This window comes from Populus nigra, chromosome 11 (assembly GCF_951802175.1).
Source record: "Populus nigra chromosome 11, ddPopNigr1.1, whole genome shotgun sequence".
NCBI classification, from domain to species: Eukaryota; Viridiplantae; Streptophyta; class Magnoliopsida; order Malpighiales; family Salicaceae; genus Populus; species Populus nigra.
In genome coordinates, this window is record NC_084862.1 from 10,776,237 (window position 1) to 10,791,972 (window position 15,736).

General features: G+C 29.6%; 2 long non-coding RNA genes across 2 annotated transcripts; one reads left to right on the plus strand and one right to left on the minus strand.

Annotated features, from left to right (window-relative positions):
- Nucleotides 1-513: 513 nt before the first annotated feature.
- LOC133668570 (uncharacterized) lies at nucleotides 514-1,782 on the minus strand. The gene is made up of 2 exons (XR_009833754.1): nucleotides 1,381-1,782; nucleotides 514-1,297 (listed from the first exon to the last, which is right to left on the minus strand). It is a non-coding gene; the product is annotated as an uncharacterized LOC133668570 (long non-coding RNA).
- A 10,350-nt stretch (nucleotides 1,783-12,132) lies between these two features.
- On the plus strand, nucleotides 12,133-13,308 carry LOC133668587 (uncharacterized). The gene is made up of 2 exons (XR_009833760.1): nucleotides 12,133-12,912; nucleotides 13,159-13,308. It is a non-coding gene; the product is annotated as an uncharacterized LOC133668587 (long non-coding RNA).
- Nucleotides 13,309-15,736: the final 2,428 nt, after the last annotated feature.

The following is a 15,736-nucleotide window of genomic DNA, read 5'->3' on the forward strand; positions in this document are numbered from 1 at the left end:
TCTTATCTTAGTTCAAGTTCATGTCTGTCAGTTGTTTGGATCGTGTCAATAGTTATATACAAATCAGCAAGTTGGAGACTTCACCCCCTTCAATAGGAAAAATAAATGCAGCAGCGTACTGGCTGGCCAAAGCTGCTGGGAAAAGGAACCTCTGCTGTAAATTGGATGACTTCACCCATTATGCATTTATAATTAGCTTCAAGCTATGCCCACAATGACCCTTTTAATAGAAATGCATTCCCAGTTCAAAATGATAGAAGTAACCCACTTGGATAATCAGCAATGTGCCGAGGAAAGAATTTCTCGGTTGGATAAGATCTCGTTTTGGTTGAAATTTAAAGTTATTTTGCAGTGGAAACCTATTCCAAGTTTGTCCTTCATAGCCACAGTTTCTTTGCTCTGACAATGCATCAAAATATTAGTTTCTATCCCAAGAAAATTGTGAGTGCTATAAAACTTTTTGGAAGAAAACTTAATAGTTCAATTCATTTGATTTTTTTTTAGAAAGCCCAATTGTCAAATAATTTTTTTTTTAATGAAGAGTAATGCTAAACAAATGAAGAGTAGTGCTGAACACAGTGCTTGAGCATGTTGCTCATAAGCAGTCTAGTTGCATAATCACAGTTGCTCTGTCGTTGAAGTCGTCGCAAAGTTTGAATAGCAGCGACGAGTTCAAAAAACTTCTAGAGTGTGGCTTCTTTCTTGCAGTTGACGTGGTTCGATCTTCATGGAAGAATGGTGATTGGTGTGCTGGTGTTCGTGCAAAACAAGTTTCTTTCAGAGATTGAAAATCTTTTGATGCTTGAATCAGCCGCAGAACAAAAGGAAACAAAGTTTGAAGAGGTTGTTCGGATGTGTTGCAAAGCTTTAATGTGTTCAACTTGAACAAGGTTGAAGAAGATGGGGCTTAGAATCCTTTACCCTAGGATATAATTATTGCAATTCGCCCCGAACTCACAAGTTGATCACATTAAGAAGAATTCACGTGAAAAAAAGGAACACGCTAAGAGACCAGAGAGAACCAGAGATAGGAAAAACATATAAAGAAAAATTCAGGAGAAGAAAAAACAAGAGCAAAGAAAAATAGAAGACTTGACCAAAAAAAACAAAAAAAGAATAACTCTTTCTGGAAAAAAAGAAGAAGAAATGGGGCTCGACCCTCTCTCTTGCAACCTGGGTGATTTCCGGCCAAATCTCCTGTACTTCCAACAAAACAACCCTCTTTTCCCTCTTTCTCCACCACCAAACCATGCACCAGTACCGTCAACCACTTGATTTCCAGTTTTAACATGACGGACTGAGCAACACAACAAGAAGCAACGAAAACAACATTAGACAAGGCAGTGCTGCAAAGAAAGGAGGAGAAAGCCGGCGACAAACCTAGCTAGATCTCTCTTCTCAAGTAGCGTTGTGAAACACTGCCGACACAGGAAGAAAGAGGAAGAGGAGGTGCTTTAGATCTGCCCAAAGATGCACCCCTAATAGCGACAACACGTGTTTTCATGCACTAGCAGTGGTGGCAGCACGTGAATCCTGGCCTACATTGTCCATAACTATCACCGCTATTCCAGCAGCTTCGCAACCACTCTAGCGACTCTCTAAATGTCAATTTCAAACCTCAACATATTGATTTATTTGTTTTGATGAACTTGTGATGCGCTGTTGATATTATCCGCATAGATGTACTTGCCCGTTCATTGTTGATTTTCTTGGATGTGATTTTTGGATATGTGTTGTTGGGATGTGTTGCTGCTGATATGTGGATATATTCGGTTTTTATGACATGTCTTGTAACGCCCTAAAATTCCCTTGCGAATTTATATCTTTTAATTTGTCTTGTATGTGAAATTTATGGGTAATTATTTTTTATATATCATAAAAATAGTCATAAACTCACCATTCAATAATCTTTATCCGTAAGTATTAAGTATAATGAGACACTATTTACACTTGCATATTAGTGAAATTACAACGCTTTTAAAATTTCATGTAAATACTTATTGATAGAAAATTTATTAGACAATATCAAGAACTATCCAATAAGATCATGAATATATGTGTGTGTGTATATAAATAAAATTTTACAATAAATATTGATTGGAAAATTCTAATTTTTTTTTTATTGGAAAGTGATATTCAACTTACAAAGCATTTTGAAACCATCTAACTCGTATCCAAAAATTCCTTACAAAAACACCAAGACCAAAACTATAAATATATTCATATTGGTCTCGTACATGTTGGGATCAAACCCCTTACAAAAAAAAGATTTAAATACTTTCATTTTAACTGTTTTTAGGGATGCTAGATTTCAGAATTTTCAAGATTCATTACTAAGTCCCATAAAATCTAGTTTATGTTGTAAACAAAAAAATATTTTATTAATGATTTTTATGGTGACCATAACTCTGAAAAGAGATCTTAGTTTTTCAAAAAATTTATGCAACAAAGAAAGGAAATACAAAAATGTTTTTATGATTTCATTGCATTATATATAATACAAATCTTATTCTTTGATTGATTTTATGCATGTCTCATTACATTTAAAAATAAAACCCCTATCTAGGAGTTAGTAAATGACATTTCCATTAGTCCGAGCATCCTCTTCCGAGAAAACTCAAAATCCCTCACAATAACCAGACAATAAATGCTGCTTCTTACAAATCCTCAAATGAAGATGTTACCATCAATACCAAACATATCATCCAACAAAATAACTTTACAATTACCAACCTCAACACTATAGGAAAGCAATTGATTAGACTAGAAAAGCATATCTAGAAGTCTTTATACTCATATTGAAACTTCATCAAAGCCTGTTGATTAAACACTTAAACCTAATTTTCAAACCATATCAGGCTACCAACACTAGTAAAACCCAATTACAAAACAACAAAAATATCTTCCTCAAAACTATCAAATATCATCTCAACCACCTTAAAACTCCCTCTTCCATCTTAATTGCTCCTGATATATCTCAAATTAGTAACCATCATTCAACCTTTATAAGCCATATCAACACTGTCTAAAATAACCAAATCCAAACTTCAAATGAAGAAGCCTTTCAGGAAGAAAGTTTTAAAATCAATAAATTGATTTGAAGAAACCCTAAAACATCTGTTGCTCCAAATATAACAATCTAAAATGAACCAACCATCATAAACTAACACAGATTCAATGCCTTTTCCCTTTATGAATGAAACATATATGAAATTTTTGAATACAATATCCTAAATACTTTATAACAACTGATCATGGTTACCAATGCTTACAAAACCCAAACTAGAACCTTAGAAAAAACTATAGTTGAACTCCTTATAGCTGATTTTTTTGGCCAATTAAAAGGATGGTGGAATTACCTTCTCACTGAAATACAACACTTTGAAATCTTAAACTCCATCCAAATGTCTGAAGACCAAATACCTATCATTGACTTTGATGGAAACACCATTCAAGATGTAATTTTAACCCTTATCTTAACCATTTCCTTACATTTTATAAGAGATCCTTCCCATCTTAAAAACAAAAATGTTGAACTCCTTTCAAATCTTAGATGCAAAAAACTCAATGATTTTCAATGATACAAAAATACTTTTCTTACACGTGTTATGCTTCGAGAAGACTCAAATCAACCATTTTGGAAAGAAAAATTCCTTGTTAGTTTACTAACCCTTCTAAGAGAAAGAGTCAAAAATAAAATCAAAGACATCTTTGTTACAAAAACCATTCCAATAACTAATTGACTTATGGTGAGTTTGTTAACTTTACATAAAAGGAAGGTTTTCAGATCTGTCAAGACCTTAAACTCCAAAAACACCTTAATTGGGAGATGAGACGATCTAGATAAGAACTAGGTATATTTTATCAGTAATTTGACTTATCCATATAGAAGCCAACCTATGGTGGAAACTGTTCCAAGCCTGACAAAAAACTCATCTGACAAAAAACTCAATAAACCACCACACAAATACATAAAATTTTTTATACCAAAACTGAGCCCTACTACAAAAAGACCAATAGAAAACCCACAAAACATTCTTAGTTAAAACCCAAGCCTAAATTTGACCTAAAAAACATTACCTGTTATAAATATGACAAAAAAAGTCATACCTCTAGGTTTTGCCGAATAAATATCAAACTTTATGAACTTCAATTAAAATAAGAAGTTATTCATCATCGTTTGATTGAAGCCATTGATTCTGAGACAAACTCTTCCAACTCTTCTGAAGAACCCTTCTAAATAGATGAGTTATAAACATCTAGTTTTGACTAAGAACATTTAACCCATACTACTTCAAAACAAATAAATGTCTTATCTAGATATCAAGAATTTATTCTTGAAGCTATAAAGAATCTTGATGATTCTCAAGTACAAAAAACTTAATTAGACAAACTTGTGAGTATTTGTGATAAACCAAAAACACCACAACCTGTTAAAAAACAATTATTGTTACAATCAACCAGCATAAATACATGTGACCTTACCAAAATTCTTAACAAGAAAAAAAAATTTAAACCTATTGTTACTATCCCAGAACTACTGTTTGAAATAAAAAAAAAACTTTAAGATTGAACTACAAAATCTCAAACAAGCCCAACAAAAAGAATCTACTATTTTACAACACCTTCTTACAAAGTTAGAGAGTTAGTCTGATTCTGAACTAGAATTAGAAGAACAAACCTTAGAGAGTCCTGCATTGTCAAATATTAAGCATGTTTCTGAAGACTTTCTGCATGTTTTAACTAAAAAACTTCAAAAAAGTATATCATAAGAATTACATTGATCTTTTCAAATGATTTAAAAATAAACACCATTGTTTTTTTTACAAGTGCAAATTTGAATTGTATTAAAGAATGAATAGCTCCAAAATGATTTTTATAAAGCACTTCTGAAAAACTTTATGCAACAAATTATACTAAATTAGTTATTAAATACCTCAAGAATCAATTTTTAATAATGGATTTTATTTAAAAAAATTCTTTGTTGTTACAAATAATATTAATCATACTGTTATTCTTCTTACTTCTTTTATTGACATGATTACTCCTTACGAAACTTGTCATGAAAGTATTCTTTTAAAAATCAATGGTTTGAAACTTGTTTTTTCTTTCTTAGAAAATTCAAAGACTAGGAATTTAAATTTGATCAAAACATGTTCTATTCATACTCATCACATCAATGGATTGTTCAAGAAATTTTTTTTTATCTTATGCATCTCAAACAAAAAGTCTTTTTATACAAAAAATTTAAAAATTAGTTATGAAGTCCTATTTTACAAAAAGAATTTCATATTTTTTTAAAATAGAAAAATATTTTTTTTCTTGATTTACCAAATGCCTTTTGGAAGATAAAACATGATGATCTCTTATATGATAAAAGTTTTAATGAAAAACAAATACTTATAAAAGTAAGACCTATTCAGATGAATGCTGAATTAGAATAACATTATAGACTCAAAATTCAGTATCTAGAGTCTAAAGGTCTTATACAAAAGTCCAGCCCACCTTGGTCGTGTGTAGCTTTTTATATTAAAAAAAATTCTGAAATTGAATGAGGCACAATAATGCTAGATATAAATCACAAACCTTTGAACAAAGATTTAAAATGGATTAGCTATCTGATTCCAAAATAAAAAAATAGATTTGTTACAAAAATTACTTCTGGCATTTATATTTTCAAAATATAAAGTTAGGATTTTGACAAATCCAAAATCATCCAAAAGACTGTCACAAAATTGCATTTACAATTCCTTTTGGTCAATATAAGTAGAATGTTATGCCATTCGGTTTAAAAAATAGTATGGCTCGTCGGTGAAGCACAGACACCAAGACTAGTTCTAACTATATATATATATATATATATATATATATATATATATATCACAGTTAATTTGATTGAAAAAGTATACAGAATTTTGTTGAAAAAAAACCTAAATGATTATTTGATCATCAAACAAAGACATACAATTTTATTGTTATTAACTCAAATTAAACTTCTTGCACAAAACTTACTCATGCACAAATACAGTTACACAACTAATTTGACTAGTATTTCGAATACAAGATATTTCAATAAATAATAAAGTTTCGTATCTAATTTTATGTAACCAATCTGAATTCTACATTACATTAGTTTTTAAGTAGGCTGTGTTTTGATTAGTATATTTAAAATATTTAATATTAGCTAGGTGTTAGTGCTCCACCGCTAGTTAGAACATTGTTTTTTGTTAATGCAAGAAAAAGATGCAAGTATCAACAAAGCGTTTTACATTGTCAAGAAAAATTATGAATTAATATATTTTATTTTAATAACAATTTTAATAAAAAATTTCATAATCTTATAAAAATGGTAAGAAATTAGAAGAAAAATTATGAATTAATATATTTTATCTCAATAATTTTTTTTTAATAATTGTTTTCATAATCTTATAAAAATGGTAAAGAAATTAGAGTTAATAAAAAAACTAAATGATTTGAATTAAGGTAAAAAAAGGTTTCTTTTTAGTTAAAACCCAATTACCTAACAATATATATATATATATATATATATATATATATATATATATATATATATATATATATTTGCATTTGACTTAACCACAATTTTTTTAAAACAACCGCTTACAAGAGCATAAATTAAAGTTTGAATGAAAATAGAGTAGAAAAAATATATCTTGATATCTTTGATGTCAAGGGCAAACCCATGGTTCGTATCAAGTTTTTGTTAACAAAAAAAAGTGTAGTTCATATCAAGCTTTTGTTAATAAAATAAATGTAGTCATTGTCAACGTATTTTGTCGCAAGTCAAAATAGTTACGTGTCTATTTAAAAAATTGATGAAGGATTAAAGGGGTTAGCAAATATTAAAAAAAGTGGTTAATGATAACTAAATACAAAGTCGAGAAGTTAAGAGACCTTCTGACCTCGGTCCTTACCTAGCTCAGTTACCTAGCTCAGGTTTCAAATTAGGGTTGGAGTTGAGTTGATATGAGTTGGTTAAAACCCAATTTGATATAAAGAAAAAGAAGATTTCTGAAAAGAACTTCTACTAATATTAAAAAAAATAATGCTAGAAAATTTCTCAAAAATAAACAAAAAATCAAATGATATTGAATCAAACAACACTAAAAAAAATTAGCAATCAAATTATTATTTTTTTTGTAAAAAAGAAAACAAATTCATGAGAGGTTGCATTAAAGAGTGCTTGCTAATATAATAAAAAAAGTTTATGATCTCATAAAAAATGAAAATTTAACAATATCTAATACAAAAATTGTCAAATTATATTTTAACCAATCTATTTGAATGCATTTAAGTGTAAAATTTTGGGAAAAAAGATTTTATAGACTCAAATAACCCAAATATCGATAAAAAATCCAAAATCAACTTGGATTAAAAAAAAACCCCCCTAACCCCATATCTACCCTCCTATACAAGGTTAAGGGCAAGGAATAACCAAGTGGAACTTCTTTCATTGAATAGAACCAATTGACACCAATATCAACCCTTTTCTTGGCTGGAAATGGTGCCAATAATGATTTTCTCTCTTCTTAATAAGAATCTAGTGACTCTCTTTCTCTCTCTCTCTCTCTCTCTTTTCTTTTAAACCAAGAGACTGAAAAGTAAAGAAAATAATGTTGTGGATCAAAAGTGAATTTCTGAAAACCAAAGGGACTATAATTGTATCAATTAGCAAGTAGGCATGTTCTTTATCTCTTTTATTTTTTTTTCTATAATATCCAAATAAATAAAAGTCTTCTAAGTAGTGAAGATAATATCAAATAAAGGCATGTTCATGGGCTAACTATCAAGTGGCTCATGTTTATTTGGCTATGAGATGTTTGTTATTGTGATAGTTTCTGTTTCTTATCCAGCAATAGAGGAAAAAAATGTTCATTTAGTTAAATAATTTCTTCTTTTTGCATTGGACCTCATATATAATTTCATTTCAAACCTTATTTTGTAAAAGTTAAAATAATCTGCTTTTTTATTCATAGAAACTTGTTTTTCATTTATTTTACAAGCAGAAATTCATCTCACAACAATTTTAATTAAACACATATTTTTAAATCTACCTTTTTAAAACAACAACTAAAAATATTTTTCTTACATCTATTTTTTTAAAAAAACTGCAACCGTAAAAGACACCACAATACGCAACACTTTACTTATTGTTTAAATTAGATATGGAAATGAGCTGAAAAAAAATGCTTGAATTGCATAAACTTATTGTCAAAATCCAATTGTGGATCCCTCAAAAAAATATTTTATAAAAAATACATTTTCTTTTTTATTAAAAAATAAATAATTAAAATCCAAGAATATTTTTGGGACATAAGAAGACAAGCTCTCGAGCCACAAGAAACCAAAATAACTAGACTAACATATTTTGACACGATGAGATAAAGAAAGACTTAACAGAAAGAAAGTGAAGTTTGAAATCCAACTTGACCAAAATTAAAAGAATTAATTAAGTTTAAGGATTTAATTAAACTTTGAATAGGTTTAATTGGCTTAATTAAAGACTTATTTAGAAACATTAAGTTTAAAAGTCAATTTAGCCAAAATTAAAAGAATTAATTATGTTCAAGGACTTAATTTAACTTCTAATAGGTTTTATGGATTCAATCAAGGACTTAATTGAAGAAAATTCAAGTTTAAAGGTCTAATTTAGATCAATTTACAAAGATTGGAAGATTAGGGACACAATTAAAACTTGAAAATGCTAAATCGATGCAGTCAGGGGTTTAATTGAAAAAAATAAAAGATTAAAGGCTTATTGAGGGTCAGATTGAAGAATTTCAACACCAAAGACTAAAGCACAAATGACATGTAAGTTTGGGACTGAAATTAAGCAAATCAGAGGTCAATTTGAAAGAAATTGAAAGTTTTAATGGTTAATAGGGGTCAAATTGCATAATTTAGAAACCAAGGATCAAAGTACAAAAGATGCTTAACTTAAAGGACTTAAATATAGGTTTTCAGGGGTGCAATTGCAAAAATTAGGTAATTGTAGGGTCAATTGTGGGTGTGTTGAAATTGGAAAAAAAGGACCAAATTAAAATTTACAAAATTCTAATTAAAAAACCTTAATTTTTAGGGTTTAGGCAGACGACATGTCACTCGTTTTTAATAAAGAAACTAAGTGACATGTCGCTTATCCCTTTTTATCATCTTCTTCAACAAACAAAAGATGATTGAAATGCCACTTTCAAGCGAATTAATATGATATTTTCGACCATTTTAAGGGCACCATCTTTCGACCGATAAACATCTCCTCTACAAGGATTTACTATCCTTATCACACGTTTATACCTTATTTGTCTTAATGAACTTGATAACATCTTGTCCTTGATCAGTCTCCCTTTTATTGGCAGATTCAGGCTAACCGAGAGTCTATCTTCTAATAAATGAATACAAAGTTTTAGACTTTTAAATTTGATGTGGTTTGTTCCTAATACAGATCTACATCCTCTCTACAAGGTTTTGGTCAATAAATAACACATTTATGGCTCCATCTCCATAATGATTTTGACAAAGTACCCAACTCAATCATCTATGATCGAAGAAAATCTTACCTTTATAGAAAAGACTCAAATGTTGTTTTCTTATGTGTGATTTTGGTTAACAAGAAGACAAAAAGGGACCAGAAACCACCTATTTGAAGAGGAAGGTTTTGGAAGAGAAAGAAGAAGAATCTTCCCTAACAACCTCTTAGCAAAAACCATTATAAAAAAGTATCTGCTCTTAAGCAGAAGGGGTGAATTTTTGAGAAGAAAATCACAAAGAAAAAAGAGAGGAAACATAGAAAGATTAAGATAAAAGCTATAATAATTACATGCTAAGTTGAGCAAGAAGGAAAGAAGAGAATCAAGATCAATCTCAGATAGAAAAGAAGTTGAAAACTAAGAGGAAAGAAGAAAATAATCCAGAGAAGAAATCAATATTCCCTTTATAAAATATACCTTTAAACTTTGATGAAGGGGTGTAGCTCAATGAACACACCCCCTCCACATCTATTTTTTTTAACTTTCTGTTTAAAATGTTTATTATGCATATGTAATAGTAATTTATTAGTTTAAATGCCATGGATTTTTGTTTTGAGGAGTTTAATCATACCTTAGAAGTTAGCTTGTGTATATTCAAGTTTGTTTGGTGCCTTATTTAATGTTTAATAAATGATAAATGTTAGTATAAAATGTTGTTTTGCATGCTTTAATGTTTAGTTAATCAATAGTGTGGATATAGATATGTTGAAGTATGATATTGTCATTGATTAGGTTGTTTTGTGTAGCTTGCTAGTTTTGTTTGAAGTTGCAAAGATGAGGTTTGAGTTTAGAAATAAAGGGAATGATCAATAGAACATGATTTATACTCAAAAGAATGCGCTTCTAACTTGTTATAAATAATAAATTTTGATTGTTGTTTTTGAAGTTTCTTATTATTTTTATTGTTTCAAATAAATTATGTGTAGCATGTCTAAGCTATAGTTACAATGCTTAAGTCTTTTTTTTTTTCTAGTTTTATGCCTGTTTTTTGGGTTTAGACATTTATAGGTTTCTTTATTTGAATGTTCTTAAGTTGCAGATTTTGATTTCTCACAAAACAATGTTTTGGCTTGCCTTGTATATCTGGATTGAAAGTGAGATCTATGTATGATTATTCTCTGCCATCAATTTGTCCATTTGAAGCTTGATTTTTGCTAATTGATCCTTTTTAAATTTGAATATCTGGGTTTACATTTATTATTGTTGGGGTCAATTTCAAGTCATTCTTAGTTTGTTTTTCTTGTATGGTGCAAATTATGTTTCATTGTTCCATATACTTAATGTTTATATGCCTTTTATTTGACAAGATTTGGTTGAAATTTTCAATTTAGATTTTGGATTCTTCCACTTATTTATTGTGTTATTGGCAAAATTTCAAACAAAAATCTCCTTAAATCTTCTTTCTTTTGTTACCAAGTGTGGGTTTTGTTTTTGAGCCTTTACGTTTTGGATTGAGAAGCCCAGCCCACATGGATGGGCTGAGTCCATTAATGTTTGGTTGTGCAAAATTTTAAGGAAAAAATGCATTTTTTGATTTTTAGAATGTATTTGACAAACATGTTTTAACGAGTTTTTGATAGTTTTCTTTCTTGAGATGTTTTTTCTTATTTTTCCAAACAAACCCTAATTTCCAAAAATTTTGAAAAACTTTAGGGACCATTTTAAAATTATTTGTGGGTCCCTTACGTGTTTTTCAACCATTTCATTTAATAATTGGACTGTGAACTTACACTATAAGATATTGATCCAATATTAAATATATCTGTTTTCTTCAAAATTTTATTATTTAAAAAATATAAAAACATGTTTTTATTTGTGTGCATACGACCAAATTCTAATTTTTTATGCATATTTTATAAAAAATAAATTGTGTTTATATCATACTTTGAAAAATACAAAAATCAATTAATGAGTATCATAACAAGTTTGTGATTATCCTTTAGAATTTGGTTAAAATTTTAAAAACACCACAAAAAATAATTTGTTTAATTAATATTTGAGGTATGAATTTTACAATGTAATGCATATTTTCAGTATTAAATTAAATGAATTGAGAAAAATAAATATTAGGAACTAATTGTAGACTTTAATATTTGAAGGTATAAAGTTATACTTTAATGTATATTCTTACGTATTAAAGATTCAAAATAGATATAAATATACTATTAAATTTTAGAGTTTAGAATGATTAGTTTTGAGTCTGATAAGACAAAGACCTTTTTATTAGGAGATTTATCTTGAGTTCCCACATATATAAACTTCATTATCGAGGAGAATCTTTCTTGAATCTTAAACAAACATAAAAAAAAATATGATTTAGAAAAAAAAAATCAATCAATAATATAGTTTATTTTACATAGAGTACACTAGAATTATACATCTTTCTCGTGTACAATTAATATCTCTACCCAAACTCTTATAAACTAATATATTTTCTAATAATTATAATACTTCTCGACAACTTCTCACCCCTTAAATTATAATTTCATTTCTAATCCCGACACATCCAAGACTTTCAAGGTCCAGAAATGTTTTTTTATCATTTAAACATCGTGCATACCACGTTACCCACAGAAAACTTATCCTCGTCACCTAAACTTATCCTTATCTCTCGAAAGGAGCAAATGATGAACGTTGTGGACACCACAAGTGAAGCAACTCTTCAACTTTATAACATCTGGCATGATAACATGGATGCGTGTTGAAGTATAAACACATTGTGGACACCACAAGCGAAGCAACCCTTATTTGGTGCCTCTAAATAGTGTGACCTAAGAACTTCCAGCATCACGTTGACCCTTTCAGATTAGAGATTAGATCTAAGGCCTTCCGGAAGGAAATAATACATGTGAGTTCATTACTTTTGTCACCAACTCAGTGAACACGGTATTCACACGTCCATGGACATTTTTGTGATTTCAAATTAGACCATAGTTTTCTTTTTCTTTCCCTTTTTCCCTTCACTTCCATTCCGAGCCTATAAATATGCACCCTAGACACCTGTTTCCTTCCGTTCATATCAAAAGTCATTTCAAAGAGAGAGAAAAGGAAAGACACCATGTCAGGAATCATGCACAAGATTGAGGAGACCCTCCACATTGGAGGCAAAAAAGAAGAGCAAAAGAGTGGGAAATCTGGTGAGCACAAGAGTGGGAAATCTGGTGAGCACAAGAGTGAACACAAGGGGGAGTACCATGGTGAGCACAAGCCAGAACATGGTAAGCACAAGGACGGGGATGGCCATGGTGAAGGAGAGAAAAAGAAGAAGGAGAAGAAGAAGAAGGAGAAGAAGCATGGTCATGATGGCCATAGCAGCAGTGACAGCGACAGCGATTAAAAATCTTCCACTATTTCTAAACATGAGGTATCTATACATATTTCTTCTCTCCCGCTACGCTTTATTTATGCGGTAGGTGTTCGTTTACATCATAAATTATATGTAGGATCTGTGGCATGCTGTGCTTCTTAAATTATTTCAAGGTCAAAACTTAAAGTTTTAAGATAAAATAAAAATAAAAATGGCGAACCCCTTGTTGTGTATAGATGCTAAATCACCGGTAATAAATCATTTGAGCAATGTTTTTAAATAAATGTGGTTTTGTCTTTGCAGGCGGCGTGATGGAATCAAAGATGTCGAGGTCCTGTCTACCAGTGTTACAGATACATTATCACAAGAAGAACAAAAAGCCTGTCCATTTCAATATTCCATGGAGTAAATCCAAAATGATATTAATAATAAATAAACATAATGTTCTGTGTCTGTGATTTTTGTTGCTGAGTGTTGTTAAACATCTTCGAAAATGTGGGATATGTTATACGGAACAAAATGTGATGGATTTGACCATATAATTAAGAAAAAAGACCATGTTCTCTGCGTTGAAGCTATGTCTCTAATGGCTGAAATGAGCACAAACAGGCAAGATATCTTCTTTCTCAATTTGTTCTGCCAAATGACATTGGATTGCATCCCTTTATTCACCACAGAAGGTCTATAAGCAACAATGGCATGGATGCTCACCATATTATTCATGCGATCTGTCCTCCTAAGAGCATTGATTTAATCATTTTAATTAAGAAATTTCAGGCGTAATAAGCAGTCCTGAATTTTTCTTTCCTTTCAAGTTTCAACCATTAGAAGGGGAAACATGGATGGCTCCATTATTATCATATAAAACACTAGACGATTTGGCGTTTTTTCTTGTAGTAAATTGTTATTGTGCTTAACTATGGACACGCACTCAGTGCGCCGAGTGTGCTATGGTCTCACTGTGTACTCAAATGTTTTTTTTTTCTTTTTAATTTAAAAGACCAAATTTAAGGCAACCTTAAGTTAAATTATGAAGGATGAATAAAATAGGTGGCAGTTAATCTTAAGTTAACTTCGGTTTTTGAGCAAGTATACCTGATTAATTCTTTCCTTCTTTTTTTTTTAATTTTTAACTCAATCTGGTCTAGATTCCGAGTTAACTAGGTTGCAGGTTAACCTATTAAATTAACTTGGGTTTTATAATAATGGTATCTTTAATCCTTTAGATTTTAAAAAATATCATTGAATTTTTTTTATTTCATTTGATTTTTTTAAAAAAATTTTATTTTATCAAACTTTTAAAAATTTAGGCTTGCTTTTCCCCCTTATTTTTTCCTTATATTTTTGTTGTTGTTTTGTATATATAAAAAAACCCATGCATTTAATTAGAGTATAGTTAAATGAAAATCAATTTCAAAATAAAAAGTCGTTAATTTTGGTGGGGGTGCGTGACCTAAATAATGGATATAAGTGATTTGTCTAGGGTTAATAACTTATAAAAAGCGTTTTAATAATCCATTACAAATTTTATTTTATTGAGAGGTAAATTTGTATATAGAGATGCTCATTAATTTGTTAATATTATATTTAACATATTAATAGATACGCTCATTAACAAATCAATCCATCATCTTCAAAATATTGCTAATTGACTCAAAAGTGTTTGAGAGTGTAAAAACAGTTATTTTTTAAAAAATTTTATTAAAAAATATATTAAAATAATATTTTTTTAAAAAAAATTATTTTTAACATTAACATATCAAAGCGATTTAAAAATACTAAAAAAATATTTTAAAAAAAACACATCTTGACAAAAAAACAGGTTGAAACTCAATATCCAGCACCCCAACAAGCTTTAGATGATTGCAATTATATAAATTATAATATGAGAATTAATTGACTCAATTGATATCTCATGAGCTAAACTTAAGGATTGGGATTAATACAAGGAAAATATGGGTTTAACCTATTTTTATATACATGCACAAGGATATGAAACTTGATTTTTGATTTGTTCATAAACTAGGTTATCCATTTAAAAACAAAATATTAGTATACTTATTTTTATTTATTTTGCATGTAAAAATTCATCTAACAATAGTTTAAAGTAAATACATATTTTTTAAAGCTATAATTAAAATTATTTTTTTCTAAATTTAATTTTTTAAAACCTCAATTATAAAAGCTATCAAAATACCAAATACATACTAATAACTTCCAAATGAATAATTGTATATCCAAGTTCAAGCGGACAAAATCAAAGTGGGCTTTTGAAGGCCAACACAAAATACAACTAGGTTTTGTAAGCCCATTGACTATGGTTCTACAGGCTTGAGTGAATTATACTTTGGTCATAACTTAACCCAAAAAAATAGCTCTACACTTCTACTTGCAATTTTTTTTGTCATTTATATATATATATATATAAAGCTACTATTAATATGGTCCAAATTAATAATCATCAACCGGATGTCACGATAACTAGTTAAGAAAAAAAAAACAGAAACTAGGGAGAAATTATTTATTTTTATTGAATCAAATAATAATAATAATAATAGTAGTAGTAGTAAGAAAAACTGTTGCACGGTCTCTCGAACCCGAGAGTTGAGGATTGCCTAACCATAGCTAAAAAAATTATAAAAATACAGATCTGGACAGCGATCCTTCATATGTTCAATGATCCATTGGTGCTTGCTTGCTGCATAAAGACCACCTAAACTCATAAACATAGCCGAAGGAGATGCCCACATTGACTTTGGATCAGCCCATAAGAGCAACATGCACGAAAGTAAACTCAAAAGCATGCAGTGGTGTGTATTGTGATGTAGCCAAGAGGCATTGGCGTGGTGTCATCTCAAAGAAAAAGAAATTCCAAGCAAAT